A 21,088-nucleotide genomic window follows, 5' to 3' on the forward strand; every position below is an offset into this window, starting at 1 on the left:
ACACAGAGATGGTCTCAAGCTGGGCGTGGCCCTCAAGCACTAGTCCTGCATAGAGCGTCTTCCAGTATTGACTACTATTTGGACTCCACAGCGAAGCCCTTGGATTTCAGATCCCTAAAAAGAAGCCTTAGGTCTACTGGCCAGGACCACATCAGCCACCACTCAGGATCCAGAAGAGACATGGTTTCTTTCCCTTTATTGTTGCTTCTATTCCCTCTGGGACTCAAGTGCCCATTGACAGTATGCTGAGATGAGCTGAGTTGTAGACAGAAGAATAGAAGTGGCTAAAGACCCAAAAACCTATCTCCAACCTTGAAATGTTTGAGGGGCCATAGCTCCTTGATCCTACAAAGCAGGAAACAATGAGGAAGGGGAGAGGAAGGCAGCTGTGCATAAAACTAGCCACGAGTGATCCCCTCAGAGATGCTGAAAGGTGTCAATGTACTTCCCTCTACCCTAGCTGGGCTGTAGGCTGGGGCAAACCCGATCTACATGACCAGTGTTTAGAGTTCCAGTAAGAGCTCTGGGCCCAGGGTCTTTGTCCCTGAAATTTCTGTGGGGCTAAGCCATGCATTGCAGTGGAGAGCTACTACTGAGGAAATGTTTCCAGTTGCCTACAGAAGGTGGCAGCTATCATACTTTCAGTGCTTAACTTCATTACATCACAGACCACATCATCAACATTTGTATGTCTCCTTTAGAGAAATGTATATTAAAATCCTTTGCCCATTTTTAAATTGGGTTATATGTCTTTTTATTGCTTAGTTGTAAAAGTCCTTTATGTATTCTGGATAGAAGTCCCTTATCAGGTATATGATTTTCAAATGTTTTCTCCCATTCTGTGGGCTTTTTCACTATCTTGATTGTGTTCTTTAAAGCACAAAAGTTTTAATTTTTTATGAAGTCCAACGGTATATTCTTTTGTCAGTTGTACTTGTGGTATCATGTCTAAGAATGCATCACCTAACTCAAGGTTATGAAGGGTTATTCCTTTTTTGCTAAGCTTTCTTTTCTCTAAAGGAGACATACAAATGGTCAATAAGCACACAAAAAGATGCTCAACATCATTAGTTATTAGGGAAGTGCAAATCAAAACTGAGATACCACTTCTCCCTATTAGAATGGCTAAATAAAAAAGACAGACGATAACAAGTGTTGATGACGATGTGGAGAACTTAGAACCTTCCTATATTGCTGGGAGGGTTGTAAAATGGTTCAATCACTGTCTGGTAGTTCCTCAAAATGTTAAACACAGAGTTACCATACGACCTAGAAATTCTACTCCTAGATATCTACCCCAAAGAAATGAAAATATATCTTCACACAAAAGCTTGCATATGAATGTTCACAGCAGCATTATTTATAATAGCCAAAAAGTAGGAATAATGCAATATTCATTAACAGGCGAATGGATAAAATGTGGTATATTCATGAAATGGAATACTATTCGCTTATAAAAAGTAATGAAATAGTGAAACATGCTACAACATGGCTGAACCTTGAAAACATTATGCTAAGTGAAAGATGCCAAACACAAAAGACCACATATTGTTTGACTGAATTTATATGAAATGCCCAGACTAGGCAAATCTATGAAGACAAAAAGTAGATTAGTGGGGCTTCCCTGGTGGCACAGAGATTAAGAATCCACCTGCCAGTGCAGTGGACACGGGTTCAAACTCTGGTCCAGGAAGATCCTACATGCTGCAGAGCAACTAAGCCCGTGTGCCACAACTACTGACCCCACAAACCACACCTACTGAAGCCCGAGCGCCTAGAGCCCTTGCTCCACAACAAGAGAAGCCACCACAACAAGAAACCTGTGCATGTCCACCCAAGGACCTCAGACAATTCCCCCATCCTTCTGATTTTTTCAGTATCAAAATTCTTTGAGGAATAAACTATGTTAATTATACTTAATTTCTCCTTAACTATTTCTTAAACATCAGAAGTCTGTCTTCTTTTAATTAACATGTGAACTGTCTGAAGCAGTTCTAATTTTTAAACCCATAGTATTTAAATTGCCTGACACTTAGCCATCCTTTTCTATTGAAACTGTCTTTTCCCTTTGGCTTCCATAACAACAACCCTCCTAGTTCTACTTCTTAGATCATTCTTTCTTAGTTGTTTAATAAAATACCTGACCTATATTTAAATGCAGGTTTACAGTAGGGCTCAGACCTGAAGTCTTTCCAACCTGAGAAATGCTTAGCCCTTCCCATATGCTGTTGATTTCCAAATCTTACATTCTTCCTGAGTTTCCAGAATCAAATCTCCATAGCCTAATAGGTACTTCTTATTACCTCAAATTCAACACATTTAAAACCATTCAAATCAGCTTTCTTTGGACTACCAGTAACACAAAATTGAAAATATAAGAATCATCTGAACTCTCTCCTCATGTTCAGACAATCACCAAATCAAGCTGAGTCTAACTTCCAATGTTTTAGGCATTGATCTAATAACTTATTGCGTTCTTGCCACATACCAACTACTACAGCTAAACACTTACATTATCTCATTTAATCCATATAACCACACTCTAAGCTAAGTATTATTATCTCTATTTTATGGATGAGAAATCTGAGGCTCAGGGATATTAAATAACTTTCCTAAGGTAACAGTCAGTAATGGCTGATCTGGGATTCAGACACAGAACTGATTCCAAAGTCAGTATTCTTAACCACTTGTTACACTGCCTTTCAAGTTCCCATCCCTAACTCCTATCACTCTAGTTCAGACCTGTGGCACTTCTCTTCTGAATTATTATATAGTCTAACTAGCTTTCTTGCTTTCATTTTGGCTCTTTCTTCCCAGCTATCCTATATATTGACACAAGACTAATCTCCCCAAAGTACTGCCTTCAATATGTCACCTTACTACTAAAAAGCACTTAGTGGCTCCCAACTGCCTACAGAATATAATCTAAATTCCTTAATGTGGTATTCAAAGTTTCCTTTCTACTTATCTGACCATGTTCCATCACATGCCAAATTTACTCTGAATTTTGAGCTTTGGCTCACTCCACTGGGAAGATACCTGGAATGCTCTCATTTCCTGTGCCTGTGTTTTTTGTTTGTTGCTTTTTTGTTTGTTTGTTTTTAAAGGATCTAGCTCAAATTCTACCAAGTCTGGAAGCCTTACCATGAAAGTCTTTCTTCTGAACTTTTTCAACATCAATTATCTGTACAACTCATTTGATACCAAGTCTTGGCCATTTTATTTTGTTATTTATCTCTTGATGACAGCACACTTTTGGAGGATGGGACTGTGTCTTATATCTTGATAAGTAATTCTGAGCCCAGAACCTTAGCACTTAGTAGGTCACCACCGATGTTTGGTAAAGATATTGAATGGCAAGTCCAGTGGGCTAGCTGGACTCAAGTCAACTTTCAGAAGGTTAGCTTAGCCTGAGAATAGCATATGTGATAAAAGGCAAGAAAGGAAGGAAGGTGAAAACCAAAAAGCTGAGGCTTAGTAAATATATCTTCAAGGCCAAGATCTTAAACTCTTAACCCCTCATCTCTCTCCATTTTCGTACTGAGGATGGAGAGATGACTGAACAGCCATGTTTTCAATCAGTAGTCCCCTATCATTATTCCCACAGTCATGATGCTAGGGCAAAGGTTACAAAGTGATAGCCTGATGGTCACATCTTGTGTGTTGACAGATTTTATGTGCACAGTAAAAGTGCCACCATAAAATTTTTGTAGATTCAAAAAAAAAAATATATATATATATATATATTTATTTATTTCTATTTCCAGTTTATCTGGCTTGAAAAGCCAGAAGAACTGACCATACCAGGCCCTCATTCCTAGGTGGTAACAATCAGCTGGAGATGTAGCTGCCTTTATTTACAAGATGGGCACGTGTCCTCCAGTCTGAGATGTTCCCAACATTCCCTTTGGTCTTTGGTACTAGTCAGCTTCACTCCTTCACTTTAGTCATTTGCTTTGTTTGCCTGGATCCTATAAAGCATTTGAAGGCTTTCCTGGTGGTGCAGTGGTTAAGAATCCGCCTGCCAATGCAGGGGACACGGGTTTGAGCCCTGGTCCGGGAAGATCCCACATGCCATGGAGCAACTAAGCCCGTGAGCCACAACTACTGAGTGCTGCAACTATTGAAGCCCATGCACCTACAGCCCGTGCTCCGCAACAAGAGAAGCCACCTCACTGAGAAGTCCATGCACTGCAACGAAGAGCAGCCCCCACTCGCCACAACTGGAAGAAGCCCGCGAGCAACAATGAAGACCCAATGCAACCAAAATAAATAAATAAATAAATAAATAAATAAATAAATAAATAAATAAAAATTTAGAAAAAGTAGAGATTATAAAACGATAGTTTTTTTTTTAAAAAAGCATTTGAGTTTACATCCCCTCCCCAGAGTAACAGCTATGCTTTTCCTTTATATCCGCAACCCCCTGATTTACCTCACATTACCACAGTGATGGTCAATGCAGTATTATTTGCAACAGCAAAAAACTGAAAACATTCTAAATATTTAATAGAAAAATGGCTAATTAAATGGTGTGGTCTAGCCATGCAATGGAATACAATGAAACCATAGGAACTATGTTTATAATGAATGTTTACTGGTATAGAAAAAGGCTTAAAAGCTAATAAAAAAAAGTAGGATATCAAATTGTACAGAGAGACTTCTGCTTCCTGCATTACAGTGAACAAGATATCAAGGGAGTCCCTTTTACTACAAAAAACTATATACTGTATAACATATACTTTTTAAAGCATTTCAGGGCTTCAGTAAATAGGAAAAATCTCCAAGGCTACTTTCCCCACCCCCAAAAGGGGGGAAAAATCATGAGCTGTGGAATAAGCAAGGGGGAACACTGACGGCTAATTCCCAAAGCATTCCTATCGTGGTCAGAATGACAAGCCTTGGACCACTCGTAAGGCAAGGGAGCTAAACCCAAGACTCTCACATTAGGCTGAGACCCTTGAAGCCAGCTCAAGTGATCTGGGGTTGGTGGTTCCTCCCAACTTTTGGAGGAAAATATCTCCAACTTAAGTCAATAGGATTGTCAAAATTAAAGAGTAGGCAAAAATTAGTTTGTATCAAAGGTCACAAATACACATGGAAACAAGATACCATGAATCAATAAGAGAAAACAACAAATAATAAACTGCAAGAACTTCAAATATTAAGAATGTCAGATACAGAATACAAATCAGCTATGTGTGAAATGTTTAAATAAAGGAAAAAAATCTCAAAGATAAGCAATTAGCAAGAGACTTATTGGAGAGATGTAGGGCTGGTGAAAATAAAATATATCTGAATATAACCATTGGCTACTGAGCATTCTTAGGCCCGGATCAGGCTATTCTATAGGGAGTCACTAGCTGAAAAAAAGGATGTGGAGGCTAAGGGGAGATATTATACCTCCTGCTACAGATTTGAAGTGTCTACTCAAAACAGTGTGTGACAGTGCTCTATAAATTATAAATGTTTTATAGAAATGTAATGCATTGTTACTGCTCTTTAAAAATGCCAGCATCCATTGAAGATTTTTACCTGAGTTACTTATTTACCATGATGGTTGAAAATGATGATTTTCTCTCTATTATTCCTCCTACACTTATTAGCTGGCATTCCAATATGAGAAAGATTTCCCTTTTCCTTCCTATTTACTTTTTTGGTATTGGTATAGATTCTTGGCTTTTTTTTTTTTTTTAATTCAGTGGGTCATAATCTATTGCTGGTATTATTGACTTCATTGGTCAGTATCTCAGATTTGGCACTGTTTGGCATTTTTTCTTTTCCATTGTGAAGATCTTTATTGTTGTGTACAAACTTTTTGAAATTAACTATTTATTTTGGAATAATTTTTAGAAAAGTTGCAATGATAGTTAAGTGTTCCTGTATGTCCTTCAACCAGTACCCCTAATGTTACCATCTTACATAACCATGGTACATTAGTCAAAACAAGGAAATCAACATTGAATACATTACTATTACCTAAACTTATAGACTATATGGATTTTGCCAGTTTTCTCACTAATATTCTTTTTCTATTACTTGGCTTTTAAAACAAAACATATATATTACTTTTATAAAACATAAATTGATTAAAAACAAAGCCACCCATCCCCCTTTCAAAAGGTATGTAGATGTATACTGGAGATTACAGAAAAACAGTTTTAAGTGTAGCTTAGCAAAGAAAAAGATTTGCATTTCCCATAATCAAGACACTGAGTAGTTTTGTAAACTATCAGGCAGGTAATTTTTAGCAAAAGCAAGTAGTACTGAAAAGTAGATAAGGCTATGTTATCTAAGTACATTTCTGTCTCTAATCTTTCCCAATAATCACTCTGCTTACCTTTCACCTCAGGACACTCTTCTTTGGAAGTCAACAGGAAGTACTTTTGCTTATGTTGACCTAGTCAGACACCCTCTACCAGCAACAACCTATGTTAAGTAACTCCTTTTGGCCATGTTTTTACTGTATGACTATTCCAGCAGGAAAGGTCAGAAGTACCCAAATCATAAGGAGTAAAAATAAACTATGATTTACTATATACTCTCTTCTCTGATGTAGAAGCATCCCAAGGCCTTTAATTAGTATCATCTCAGGAGTCAATCAATCAATCAAATAAACAAGCAATCAAGCCACAAGTACCTACTGCATACACTTCTACTGTGTATAAAGCACTGTGCTGGATATTTAGAGATAAAAGTTCAACTTGAGGGGCTCATAATTTTGTTAAAATCATTGCCAAGGGCTTCCTAGGTGGCGCAGTGGTTAAGAATCCGCCTGCCAATGCAGAGGACATGGGTTTGATCCCTGCTCCAGGAAGATTCCACATGCCACGGAGCAACTAAGCCCGTGTGCCAAAAATAAAAAAAAAAAAAAAAAAAAAAAATCATTGCCAATATGCCTTTGGGGAGGGCTAGGGCAGCAAGAAAGACGTTTCAGGATGTAAGACAAGGGTTAGAGCAGTGGTTTCAAACTTTTTCAGCTCCAATACATAAAACAGAGCTTTTCTGGTTGAAGCAGGGAAGGCCTAAGGCCCCATACACTCCAATTCCCACTCTCCACTGCAGGGGGCCCTCAAAGGCACTTCCAGGGGACCCTAGAGCTCAGAGGAAAAATTTTTGAAAACCTCTGGGCAAAGGCAAAGGCAAGACACAGCATGGTTGGTTGGGGTCGGGGGAAATGGGGGATGAAATTATTAACAGAAAAATCATCTTTCTTCATGGCTCTCAAATCAAATATGTTTGGAAAATGATGTCAATTAATGGCACTAACAGCAGACTTGCTTCTGAGTACACAAAATAACTTTCTATGTGAATTCAGAAAAATCAGTCTGTATAATCACCCTCCAGGCCTGCTAAGTTCTGTCTTTATAGGCCATGAGATTTGATGGAGACTCTGAATTCCCTATAAGACAAGTACTTCTCTCTGAAATGTGTGAGAGGTGCTGAAATAATTTGGAGATTTAAGAACTGGTGGTAATAGTGATTCCTGTGGTGTCTGGGCTGAGTTGCAAGGAGAGAATAAACAGGCTATTAGATGCATGAGAGCACCTGGTTATGGCATCAGGAGTCTGATTCACAAATGGAATAGCAGCCAATGCCCACGAGTGCATCCATCTTTCCTCCAGGTTGTGTGCAGCTGCTCCTAGCTGAGGAGGCCACTGTTCCGAGCTGGTATTGTGTTATTTTGGACTTCAAGTGAGGCCCACCAGCATGCTGGGAGTGTGTTGGAAGAGGCCTAGCCTGAAATGCTGTCCTGGACACACCCAGCTGCTTCCTTATCAGGCCTCCCTAATGTAGAGTCTTCTTTCCAAGCATAGAGCTTGCTTTGCTTTTGGCTTCTCAAATATGTTACAGAAAGGTTCAGCTAAAAGTCCAGTCCCCAAAGTCAAATACTCTCTAGAAGAGGCCTGGCTCTGAAGTAGAATGGGCTCCTTCCTAGGACCACCTTGTGTGGGTTTGTCTTCTTTTCTCCAAGTCTGTCTCTTCCCTTATGAACTGGAAATATGTAGGCATCTTTAATGTAACCAAAATCACAGACAGAACATCTACGGGGTGGAACCCCCAACAAGTTCCAAGCCTTTTACCTCTCAGGCTCAGCTGAGAGGAGACTGCAGCACTAGGAATTATACCCAGGAAAAGAATAACCTGGAAGCCACTGACCCTCATTGAGCTTAAAGGGTTGCTTTCCTATACTCCATAAAAATACCATAATGATAAACTCAGCTTTGTTCCAGGGTCTCCTTCTGCTCAAAAGGGATTACACCTAGAAAAATATTCTCTTCCACTAATCCAGCTAGCAAGTGTATGTCCTTCGCCATTAGATCAATTGGTTGATTCCCTCCTTAGCTAAACTCATAGCACCTGTTTGGAGGCAGAAGGCTAAATCAGATGACTTCTTAAGGTCCCTTTCAGCTCTAATTACAAACTAAGCCAAATTAAAACCTTGGGCCCAAGGGAAGGTTCCTATGCAGTGTGCTAATAAATGTCCTCCCTCTCACCCTCCTCCCTTTCAACATAAATACACAGACACACAGAGACACACAGACACACAGAGACACACACACTACACACATCCCTACACTTCCAAGTGCCTGGCTTCTAACTGCTACAGTTAGAAGTCTCTAAAGATTGAGAGTTTGCTGTAAATGCTACGTCTTTTGAGGAGGTAGGTTAGGGAAAGAAAGGAGGACTACAGAGAATTAAGAAAGATTTAGTTCCTACCTTGACAGACTGAGTTCTTCAGATGGAGGGGATGGAGAATGCAGCAGTGGATAAAGAGGTAGAGAGATAAAGGCTCCTAATGCTGGGTGTAGGTGAGCAGCAAGGAGCAGGAAACCAAGACCTGAGACAGTGTACCAGGGGTGGGTGCTGAAAGGTCCAGTGTGGGCTGCTCTACTTGGAGGACAGCTCTCAAGTGTATATTTGCAGAAGCAAGTGAGCTGGGACAAAAAAGGCCCCTATGCTTCTTGACTGTTCAGCGTGGTCAACCCTTTGCTTTTCCTTTGGCTGTTCCTTCTGGCTTCTAGGCTCTAGGAAGCAAAGCCAGAGTGTTTTCTGCTTCCCCTCCCCCAGGGCAGTGGACTGAGTCGTGCGGGCTGGTAAGCTGCTATCCAATCAGACTGTCAAAAGCTGTAAATAAAAGGCCACATATGCACAGTGAAGTAGACTATGAGAAGAATCTAGATTGAATTACCATGAGCCAGCTGTGGAGACAGGGTGGGGGAGGTAGGAGAAAGAGGAGAGAGACTCGTAACTGCTCTTCAAGGAAACATTTTCATTCAAGCACACTCCTCCCTCAGCATGACTGCTAGAAGCCATCGAAGCCTTGCTCCCCAGGGAACTAGGTTCTAGTCTGACCCTATTCTCAGCAGAGGGGTCACAGTCCCAGAGACTCACAGTCAGGTCAAGAGCTTTTTCCTGGAGGTGACTTATTTTCCAATAGACTTTAGATGACAGTCTCTGAGTGCGGCTCACAGAGCTTGGTAAGAGCACTGGGACCGCCTCACTAGCGGGCGGTGGCAAAATCCATTTCTGTGTACCAGGTACTGTATTTGCTTTGGTTATTAAGACTAAAGTGAAGAGTAAACTGATATTTACTTAAACAAAAAATTTTGAAAGCAGATGACTGGAGTCTTGCCTGGGCCTGGAATATTCAGGAGCCTAGGTTCTGTAGTGATTCAGAGGATGGATTTTGGTGCTGACAGGTTTGGATTCAAATCTGGCATGCGACTCGCCAGCTGTGGACTTCGGGAAGTTACTCAACTTCGCTAAGCTTCAGCTTCCTCATTTGTAAAACTGTCATAATATTTTCCCTCAAAGGCTTGAGGGAGGATGAAATAAGATATTATATGTAAGTGCCTGACACAAGATAAGTGCTCAGTCATGGTCACTATTAGTATTATATCTTTGTCAATGACCAATGGAGTCCTTACCTCTCTCCTTTCCCAATTTCCCAGAAAACCTAAAGGCTCCAGGTCCAGGGGAACTGGCAGGCAAAACCTCTTCAAAAGAGTCAAAGGACCTGGAAAGCGTCATGTTCCTTCCCCCTCCCCTGCACTAGGGCTGAACCAGTAATCCTGTGCCATTACACTGTGGACTGGTGGGCTGGCCCCAGGAGCCTGAGGCTCTCCCAAACCAAAGATTCTAATCCATCTCTAGTACTACCTGCTGTGGGACATGCCCCCAGGCTGATGGTGCTTCTCCAGGGGCCCAGATCAGATTCCAGTAGATGTAGGAAAGAAACAGTCTGATCCCAAGCTGGCAGGATAGGTCTGTCCAGGCTGTTGTCTGCCCATCACAGCTGCCTGTGAGGCCTATGGGTTAATAATAGCAACTCTGATGCCAATGGATTAAGACAGCACTGTAGGAGGTGTTTATTTTTACACTCTGGCGTCAGTATCAAGTTCTACTGGTTACTGCCCAAATCTAGGGCAGCTTCCTTCTACAGGAGTGGCCTTGGGCTTCTCCAGGATGCTAAGTTGGATTCTGGAGGAAACGAGCCTTGTTGAAAACAGTTTAGTATTAACAGGGATGGGGAAGGAGAAAAGGAACAAATAGAACTGTCATATGTCCAGCTGTCTGGTCCTAAATCTTCGGGACAAGGTGGACCTCAATTGAGAGCTGCTGTTCAGGGTATTTTCCTGAGTCAGGTAGGCCCTGGACTAGAGACCTAATACATTGTTTTGGAAGGTTGAGTGGGCGCGCGCAAACACACACACACACACACACACACACACACACACACACACACACACACACATACACACACACACACACCACTGAATCTGAATAAAATCAAGGAAAGGCTGTTGCTTAACTAACCAGAAGCTCAGCCTTGTCAGTCACAAGTCCCAGATTAGTGCTGTGAGTGCTGACCTTATGGGAAAAAGAAAAAAACCCACCTGGGAGGATTTTATAGGATATTTGAAACAAAGGATGGTTAGACTGGCCCTTATTTTACTCGTACAGAATTGTTAGCAGGTATATCAAATCCCTTGAAAATTTACTTGGCCAGAGCTTCTTTCCTAGAAATGACATAATAGGCTAGAAATACTAAGAAACCAGCTTTCCTCTGGCAAGGAGTCAGGGCCCAGAAAAATCTTTCCTGAAAGCCTGTTTCTCCCCCAAGGTCTAGAGGTTGCAGTCCCAGGGACCTTACACTTTGACTACAGCACCTGGAACTCTGTGGATATCCCACTCATGTCCCTGAAAGGCAGGTCCTAACACAGATTTCATCTTGTCCCATCAGGCAGACAGGGATGTGAGGAGGCTGGCAGCTGGACCGCTGATGTAAATAGATGGGGACTGGCCTACTGAGGGGTCACGTGCACAGCAGACTGCTGTGGAATGACAAAAATGTATCACATACCAGGTAGGAATGCTGAAGTGCAAAGAAAGCAGCCGAGCAGCCAAGCACACAATAACAGTGACTCCGTCATCTTCCTGCCTAAGGGTGACTCATAACCATCGTCAGAGACACAACATATCAACATCTCCAGAAGCAGGAAGGTAGGCTGGTGAGCCACTCATTCAGTTACATTTTTTCTCCTGTCATTCAAGGCTTCTTTACCTGGTCATCATAACAACAATGCAGCCTCAGAAACAACCAGATTTGATGACTACAGATATGGGGTTTGATCTTAGCTCCAACTGGAAGCTACTCATGCCTAGGATAGTGGCAGGATGCCCAAGGATAGGAACACTGCTTTCATTCTTGGCTTTTTCTCTGACTTGTTGGGTCCTCTCAAAATTCTAGGTTTACCATTTGGAAAAGGGGTTAATTGTACCCATCTTCTGGTGTTGTGGCAAGAAAAAAATATTTGAACAATTAGAATAATAAATAGCAAGAATGCAACTAGAGATTATCATACTAAGTGAAGTCAGTCAGAAAGAGGAGGACAAATACCATATGATATCACTTATATGTGGAATCTAAAATATGACACAAATGAACCCATCTATGAAACAGAAACATAATCACGGACACAGAGATCAGACTGGTGGTTGCCAACGGGGAGGGGGTTGGGGGAGGGATGGAGTGGGAGGTTGTAGTTAGCAGATATAAGCTTTTATATATAGAATGGATAAACAACAAAGTCCTACTGTATAGCACAGACTATATTCAATATCCTATGATAAACCACACAATGAAAAAGAATATTAAAAAAATATATATCATAAATATACAAAAATATATATCATAAATATTTAAAATATACATCATAAATATACATAAATATATAAATCTGAATATATATATCAAATATATATATAAAACAATCACTTTGCTGTACAGCAGAAATTAACACATTGTAAATCAACCATACTTCAATAAAAAATAAGTAACAAGAAATGTAAATGCTATAAATTCTTTGGACCAAAATATTTCAGAAATATAACTGTCATTCATGCATATAGGTAGAGAGCCCGGCCTTACGTATTTTCCTTCTTCTCGGTCATGGTGGCCATGTTGGGAAGTGAACCTGGTCTGTGCTTGCAGGTACAGTTCCTTTCTTTCAGGCCTATGATCCCCACTACTGGTTTGAGGAACAGTTGAAACAGTTAGGAATCTGCTTACCTAGACACGAGGTATTAAGTTCCACTGTGTAATAAAGTAGAAAAATGCAAAAAGAAATGCCACTACTCACCCACTTGCTCCATCTACAAACCTAATTCTCCCACACACCTGGGCCCAAGACACTGATCTGAGACTTACACCCCTTTGATACAGCACAGAACAGTAGTATTTCAAACTGAACTTAGCCTAAAGGCCTGATAAAGCAGTGTTAATGAAAGGATGTATTCCACAGCTCAGTTAGAACAAAGGCAACAGTGTATTCTAAACCCAACACAAGGCTTCACTCTTTCTGGCCCAGCAATCTGTTAGTTTGCCAGGTTTCCAGAGCTTTTGGAGAGGAGAAGTAGAAATCTATTCTTCATTGATGTTGATACCTCTTTTTCTGCAAGTGCCTATCCTGGAATTCAAAACAGATTTTCCCATATCCTGGCTTCTGGTGAGCTTTCAGTAAACCCTCCTTCCAGCAAACTCTGTCTATAAAGGGCCAGACAGTAAATATTCAGGTTTTGTGGTCAATAAAGCTCTGCCACATATCCCACCCTGCCACCTCGTCGTTTTTAAACAATTCCTATTTATTTATTTATGTATTTATTTATTTATTAATTATTATGGCTGCATTGGGTCTTTGTTGCTGCACCGCAGATTTCTCTAGTTGTGGTGAGCGGGGCCTACTCTTCCTTGCAGTGTGTGGGCTTCTCATTGCAGTGGGTTCTCTTATTGTGGAGCACGGGTTCTAGGCACTCAGACTTCAGCAGTTGCAGCAGGCGGGCTCAGTAGTTGTGGCTCATGGGCTCTAGAGCGCAGGCTCAGTAGTTGTGGCTCATGGGCTCTAGAGCACAGGGTCAACAGTTGTGGCACACGGGCTCAGTTGCTCCGTGGCATGTGGGATCTTCCTGAAGCAGGGCTCGAACCCATGTCTCCTGTATTGCCAGATGGATTCTTAACCACTGTGTGACAGGCGGATTCTTAACCACTGCACCACCAGGAAAGTCCTTAAACAATTCTTTAAAAATGTAAAAACAATTCTCAGTTTGTGTAAATATAAAAACCATATAAAGTAACTCTGGCATGGGCCATTATATACTGACCTCTACCCTAGACCTTAAAGGCCTCTCTATTCAAACTCTATTCATCAAAATTCGGACTCTGCTGGGCCTGCCTAGGGATCCTCTTTCCTCTTCCCACGGGGGGTTGACGCATATATTTCAGAGGCAGCCCCTCTCTAAGGAGCCACTGAGGAATGTGAAGGAAGAATTCTGAGGTTATTTGTATTGGAGCTGACAGACTGGCTAATTCCCTTCAGATAAAGTGCTTCAAAAACATCTGTGGAATTTAGCTTATTGCATTATCATTCCGGAGTGCAGACTGAGCCATAAACAGCCTTTATCCTTCTATTTCTGCTTAATAATACTATCCCATGCCTCTACCAGGCCTGTTTTGTTGTTGTTGTTGTTTTTCTTATTCTCCTGCTCCCAGGTTCCAAATCCACTCTTGAGTTGACTTAGGTCTCAAGTCCTTCTCTCTTCCTGTCTCTCCCACTTCTATATGTGGTATGGTTGTGGATAGTGAGGAAACTATCAACAGTCAGATGAGTTTGGATGTAGTAAATATGAATGAGAGGAGTGAGGGTAGGGGTGAGCTCATTTTGAGCAAAGATTTAGGGCTGTAAAGCTAGGCTCTATCACAAATAGTTAAAAGCTTTGTAAACAGGGATCAAACTACTATAGAAGCAATCTAAGAACAATGTGCAAAGGGTCAGGAATCATTGGAGTTACACCTCACCACACACCACAGACTAGAAGGAAATGAATGACTTATAGCTAAAGACTAACACATAATAATAATAGTGATTATTTATTATCTACCAAGCTACCTGCTGTGCTAGATGTTTGCCTAATACTTTATTTCAGGGAAGAAGCAAAAGCTATAAGCATGTCTAAGGCCTAAATCATAATTCACTGTGAAAGCTATTTGTTATTTTGAAAGATTCAAGTTACATTCAAAGTTCTAAAATGCCTTATATAAGCTTGAGAAAATTATGGAAATAAAAACAATTAATATAAGAACACTTGTGCCTGTTCATATCATGAATAATTTAGTAAAATAACTGGTCACATCTAAAAAGAGGAGGTTTTCTTGTATTTTTTTTTTAATCATAAATTACCAAGCCCATAAGTTCACAGGTGGACATCAGCCTGATGGTTACCTTTCTAAAAGAGTTAAGAATAAAGGAATTACATAAAGTACAGGACTATAAAGCAAGGAAGTGTGTTGTAACTGTTTATACACATTTTCTCTTTCCTCCTTGGTTGCATGTTAAGGATAGAGACTGTCTTATTCATCTTTGCAGTCATTTAATCTAGCCTAGAGCCTGGTACATGGCTTAAAATGTTCACTGAATTGAACTAAGGAGGAACTGAACCTTCACCAGACTAAACTGGGAAAATTTCTTTTTCCAGAGCAGAATTTGGTTTACAGCTGCAGACATATTTACACACATTTAGTTCTCGTCCTCCCTGTTGGGGTGTGGGGTGCTAAGGGGATAAACGGGGTTCAGTGGTTGGCTTCTAGAATGTGCAGGGCGAGTATCCCCAGGTACAGCTCCTCTCCCTTCACCTCGACGCTGCACTCCCTTTACTGCTAGTGGGAGCTGCAGCATGAGAACCATAATAGCATCTTCCAGCCAGAGCGAAAGACGTCCTCTCTTCCTCTTTCGTCATGTCTCCCTGCTGAACCTCACCCGTCTTCAACTCTATCCTGCTAGCTGCTTCCAATGAGGCTGCTGAGCATCTAGGAAAGAATGCAGGATGTGTCTCAAAAAGTCCAGCACTAGCTGAGGAACAGTTTGTTTTTTCCTAAAAAAGGGCAGTCCATAAAGTTACATAAGACGGCTCTCCTGGCTGGGAGCTTTTCCAATTCCAGCTGGAGAGATTCCTCAAGCTGTTTAGAGTTCAGGAAAAGGGTTTGGAATTTCCTGATTGGCTAACCTGTATTGGAGCCATCTCTGGGTAGCAAGGGGAGGTTCCAGCAGAGAACACAGTAATTCTGCTCTCACTGCCCCTCAGCTGTGGCCGCACTGAGTTTCGCTGAGAACAGGAAACAGCATGATCCATTTACAGTTAATATCTCAGAACAAAGACAAGCCCCACTGCCAAGACCAGAACCCCAGTGGCATCACGCCTTTGGGGCCCCACCCAAAGGAGGCAGGACCTAGGGAATCTAATAGACCAACCTAGAAGCACAACAAGGCTCTGGGAGGGCTTCCTTCCCTGCTTTGGGCAGATGTATAGAAGAATTTGTGGCCCTGAGAACCTCAGCTGCCAGTCTTGTCCAAGGACTAGATGAATCAGTCAATAAACATTAACTGAGCCCCTATGAAGTGCAAGGCACTGTACTATATGAACAAAGCAGACCTGGAGCTGGCCTTCATGGAGCTTATAGTTCATCTGGGGAGGCAACACATAATTAAATAACTATGACCATACAAACTATAAAGTAGGCCTTTGGAATCTGGTATATTCAAAGGAAAGACGGCTAATCCAAAAAGCCATCTCTGTCCAGGGAGGCCAGTTAGCATATTTATTAAATCAGGGACCAGTTTATACTGAATTAGCAACCCAGATTATCTGTGTTTTGATTGAAAACTCTGGCCCTTGAAGGAGTCACTAGAATCTCAATAACTTGTTCTCATTTGGGCCCCATTTTTATTCCCATTCATTCTGCAGGAGTTTGGTCCCTATTTACATCACACACTTTTGTTTAAAGAGTAGGAACTCACTTCAACTAACAAATTACTGTCCATTTACAATGAAGAAACTGAACCCTGATTTGCTCTTTCCAGCTTCAGGCCCTGCACTTTGATTTCCTTCTAGTCAACATAGGGAGCCAGGGACTTCCCTGGCGGTCCAGTGGTTAAGACTCCGAGCTTACAGTGCAGGAGACGCGAGTCTGATCCCTGGTCGGGGAATCAAAATCCCACATGCCGCGAAGCACGGTCAAAAAAAAAAAAAAAAAAAAAAAAGCAGCTAAGAAAAGGCTGGTATATTAACTCTGCTCTTAAGGACTAATTCTGTAGCACTGAGCAAGTTATTTGATTCCCCTCAGCTTGAGTTTCTTCACCTGTACAATGGGGCTAATAATACCTCCTTTCACAGGGTGCTGGTGGAAGTTAAAAGATACAGAAAACAACTAGAACAGTGATAGGTATTTAGTGAGGGCTCAGTAAACAGTAACTATAATGAATGCGAATCAGGAATCTCTTCTTTCTTTGAACCTAAATCCCTCCTATTGCTTTTTTGAGGTTGCACTACTGTTCAATTTACCAACTCACACCAGGGAATCTTGTCACTGTCATACCCAGAGCTTTTCTTTTAACAGGCACACCACCTCAAATTCTTTAACCCTCATGGCTCTGTTCTTTTCCCCCTTGAAAGCTGTAAAGTGGCTCTAGCCCAGAAAACATCCCAAGGGAATACATATAAAGAAGGTTAGAGTGAATATGCAAGTTATCTGTGAATCTAGAATTTCCCACTCGGTGAATACAGTGAATGCAGGTACGTGACTATCTGAATTGCTCACCTGTTAGCAGAAGACAGTGAAAGCGAGTCCTCTACATAAACTCATGGGCTGACAAGATTCTCCTTAAAAGGTCTAATTATTTCCAGACATGTACCCCAGGAGACCCTACCCCAGTCCCACAGCTTGTGCTATGGAAAAGCCTCTCCAGTCTATCCTCTAATTTCTACAATCGGTGCTTTAATTCTAGGCCGTCCTTCAACACCTCTTTTGAGGATTATTAATTCAATCTTTGGGCAGAGATTCCTACTGACCAAAAATAGAGACTATTGCTAGGAATACGGCGGTAAACAAAATAGATATTATCCCTGCCCTCATGAAGTTTACAATCTAGTGGAGGAAGACAAACAATCACATAAATAAAAACATAATTACAAAATGTGATAAATGCCATGAAAAGAAAATACAGAGTATTAAGAGGCTCTGATTAAGATTGATTAAGGATTTAAGAGGTCAGGGAAGGCATCTCTGGTAAATTGATGTTTCAGTTGAGCCTTGAAAGGTGAGTTGAAAGGAAGTTAAACAGGTGAAAAGTTGGGGACAACATTACAGGCAAAGGAAATGACATGTGTGGAAGGACCTGAGGTGGGAAAGTGGTTGGTGTCTTAGAAAAACTGAAAGAAAACCAGTGTTGTTGAAAATGTCCATTATATTTGTCAACCTGGAGTTCAGTGATGATCTTGACGTAAACAGTTTCAGGGGAGTGGTTAGTGGAAATGAAGTTAGACAGCAGAGGGTGCAAAGTGAATGGAAAATTGAGCAGTTTGGGTGGTTAAAAAAAGATTGGCTGTCAAATGAGACAGTCAATACCCAGAGGGTGATGTGGTGTCAGGGGATTTATTTTTAAATTAATATTGATTTTATCAAATTAATATATGCACATGGTTACAAAGTTAAATTGCACTATGAAGTTTATGATGAAAAATAGCAACCCCCAGCTCCGCCCCTTTCTACCTCCGTGTCCTTCTCCAGAGATCACTACTTTCAAATCTTTTAGCTGCCTCATCTGGCATTTATGTTCATGTTCATAAATCATATGTGTACATTATTTCTTGATTTTATTATTTTTATTTTTTAAATTTATTATTATTTTTAAAATTTATTTATTTTTGGCTGCATTGGGTCTGTTGCTGTGCATGGGCTTTCTCTAGTTGTGTTGAGCAGGGGCCAGTCTTCGTTGTGGTGTGCAGGCTTCTCATTGCTGTGGCTTCTCTTGTTGTGGAGCACGGGCTCTCGGCATGAGGGCTTCAGTAATCGTGGCACCCGAGTTTAGCTGCTCCGCGGCATGTGGGACCTTCCCGGACCAGGGCTCAAACCCGTGTCCCCTGCATTGGCAGGTAGATTCTTAACAACTGCATCACCAGGGAAGTCCCCAATGTATATCTTTAAAAGCATATACATTATTATAAAATATTCTAAAAACAACCCTTTTTTTTTTCTTAGTATAAACTAGAAAGTATGGCTAGAAAAAATTTTCTTGGCTTTGGACTGAAAAAGGTTGACAAACTAGCACAGGTCTTAGATTAAAGGGCAAAAGGAATCTGTAATTCACTCTTGGTTCCATGCAGCTCATTAAATTAAAGCTAAGGGTTTCACATAGGAATTTGGGAACTGTATATAAGCAGTAAATATTTTCGTTATATTTCTCTCAAACCATGATTGGTTACCGATGGGTGGTCAGCTGAGGATGATGGGATCTCAAACCCAACCATTTCTTTCAACCTCTTTCCACTTTGGAGTCATGACTCAGTAGGCAAAACTCAGCAGTCATGCTTCCCTGGTGGTCCAGTGGGTAAGACTCCACACTCCCAATGCAGGGGTCTGGGTTTGCTCCCTGGTCGGGGATCTAGATCCCATGTGCATGGTGCATGCCACAGCTAAGAGTCCACATGCTGCAACTAAGACTTGGCACAGCATGAATGCATGCATGCATAAACAAATATTAAAAAAAAACACAACTCAGTAGTCATGTATCATCTTTGGTGACTGGCTTAAAGTGTGCTTTACAGAGCCCCCCCATTGACAATGAAAGGGAAGTGAAGGGGATGGAGAGGAAAGGAGGGAGAGAGAGATGAACAAGTTAAACTCTACTTCTCCCAACCCGTTGCCTTCAACCCAAACAGCTCAGCTTTTACCTCTCTGTGTCCACTTTCCTGTGGAATATACTTGAACAAAGAGCTCTCCTCTAAAAAGCATTTTGAAATTTTCTATTCTCTACTATATGTTCTCACAATCCAATAAAAAGCCATAGCTGTCTTTTCCCCCCATGAGATCAATGCTCCTTGTTAACAATTTACCACCACCACCTGGCTGTCAAAAAGGACTCACAAATGCATAATGGGCAGGTGGTCCTGCTTCCTGGCCTCCCTTCTCCAACCACTATCATTAGGGATGAATAAACTAATAATGATGTGAGGCAAAGCATATTACATAAATCAGCCTACAAACTGAATTAGACACCACCCTATCTAAGAAGTCAGCTAAAGCTATAAGTATAAAGTAAACAGAATAATATTTTATAGAAGCAGAATAGCTCTGTACCACCAAGTAAGAGAAGTCCTTCAAAGTAGTCACCTTGGGAGACAATTCAGTCCAGCAATGCTCTTATTCAAAAAATTTCCAGAGCTCATCTTTTGGAACTGCAAAAAACCATCTAGCCAACTCACAAAACTGTGGGACATAATCAGTCATTGTTTTAAGCCACTAAGTTTTGGGGTGTTTGTGATACAGTAATACATAAGCAAGACAGAAATGTTTAAATCACTATGATTGGGAGGATATGTAAAAAGAAATGATTAGCCTTACAGAAAAACTCTAGCTATCTAGAAACTTCAGGGAACAGGTTGGTCTGATAACAAAGTTTGGCTGTGTCTTTAAATAAACAGAATACCACATCCTTCAGATAACAAGAAAATAACATTTTATAAGAGAAACAACTCTCAGATGAATGGGATCAACAGTAGGTCCCCAACTCTCCCATCTTGAATTTTTGGTTTTTTCCTTAGGGTCATCTGAATCCTATCTATGCTGACTTTAGGAATACTCTGATCTCCTTTTTATTCCTTTACCTGAACATGGGTAAGAAACAATTTTCCATTTTCCCCTAAGTACACTAAATATAAGGCTGTAGTTTTTTCTTAAAATAATTATATAAGAAAAGAAAGGAAGTACAAAAGAAAGGAAGTACAAAAGGAAGTACACTAAATATAAGGCTGTAGTTTTTTCTTAAAATAATTATATAAGAAAAGAAAGGAAGTACAAAAGTATAAAAGATAAACAAGTTAAATATAGATTTTAGGATCCTAAGATAAACTTAAGTATAAACTTTGGATCCTAAAATAACTAAATCTAGCCAGAAGTTGGCTGGCCTTTTTTTTTTTTTCCTCTCCACTCAGTTACCAATTTGTTGTCCTTGACCACAGGACCTCACACAAGAAGCTAAAAGCACAGCAGACATTTCAGAGCTCACTGTCTCATCTTCCTGGAGAAGATAAAAGACTATCTTATTAAACCAAGAACTCCAGAGAACATAAATTTTCTTAAGTATCAAAATTAGTTTTTAAAAAACTTTAGGTATTTTGGTAAAACTCTTTTAAAATGTACACTTTTACTTACACACCTTTGTTTTAATCACTGTATATAGGCTATAACAACTTTTTCTTGATGACTCACTGTTAACACTAATACACTATGTTAAAATATAGTTTTGTTCTCAGCATCTATTAAGGACTTACATCCTTAATCATCAAACCAAACCAGTTATCAAACCCCTAAGATTTTGTGTTAAGAGTAAGTATGGCTCACTTTTGCCATTTCTATTCAACATAGTATTGGAAGTCCTAGCCAGAGCAATTAGGCAAGAAAAAGAAATAAAAGGCATCAATCCATCTGCTGGCAGATGACATGATCTTATGTGTAGAAAATGCTAAAGATCCA

General features: G+C 40.6%; 1 protein-coding gene across 3 annotated transcripts in view; it reads right to left on the reverse strand.

Moving 5' to 3' along the window:
- The window catches only part of RUSC2 (RUN and SH3 domain containing 2), a 50,181-nt gene that overhangs the window by 22,333 nt on the left and 6,760 nt on the right, over window positions 1–21,088 (reverse strand). The window lies entirely within an intron of this gene.

Source organism: Hippopotamus amphibius, chromosome 2, assembly GCF_030028045.1.
Source record: "Hippopotamus amphibius kiboko isolate mHipAmp2 chromosome 2, mHipAmp2.hap2, whole genome shotgun sequence".
NCBI classification, from domain to species: Eukaryota; Metazoa; Chordata; class Mammalia; order Artiodactyla; family Hippopotamidae; genus Hippopotamus; species Hippopotamus amphibius.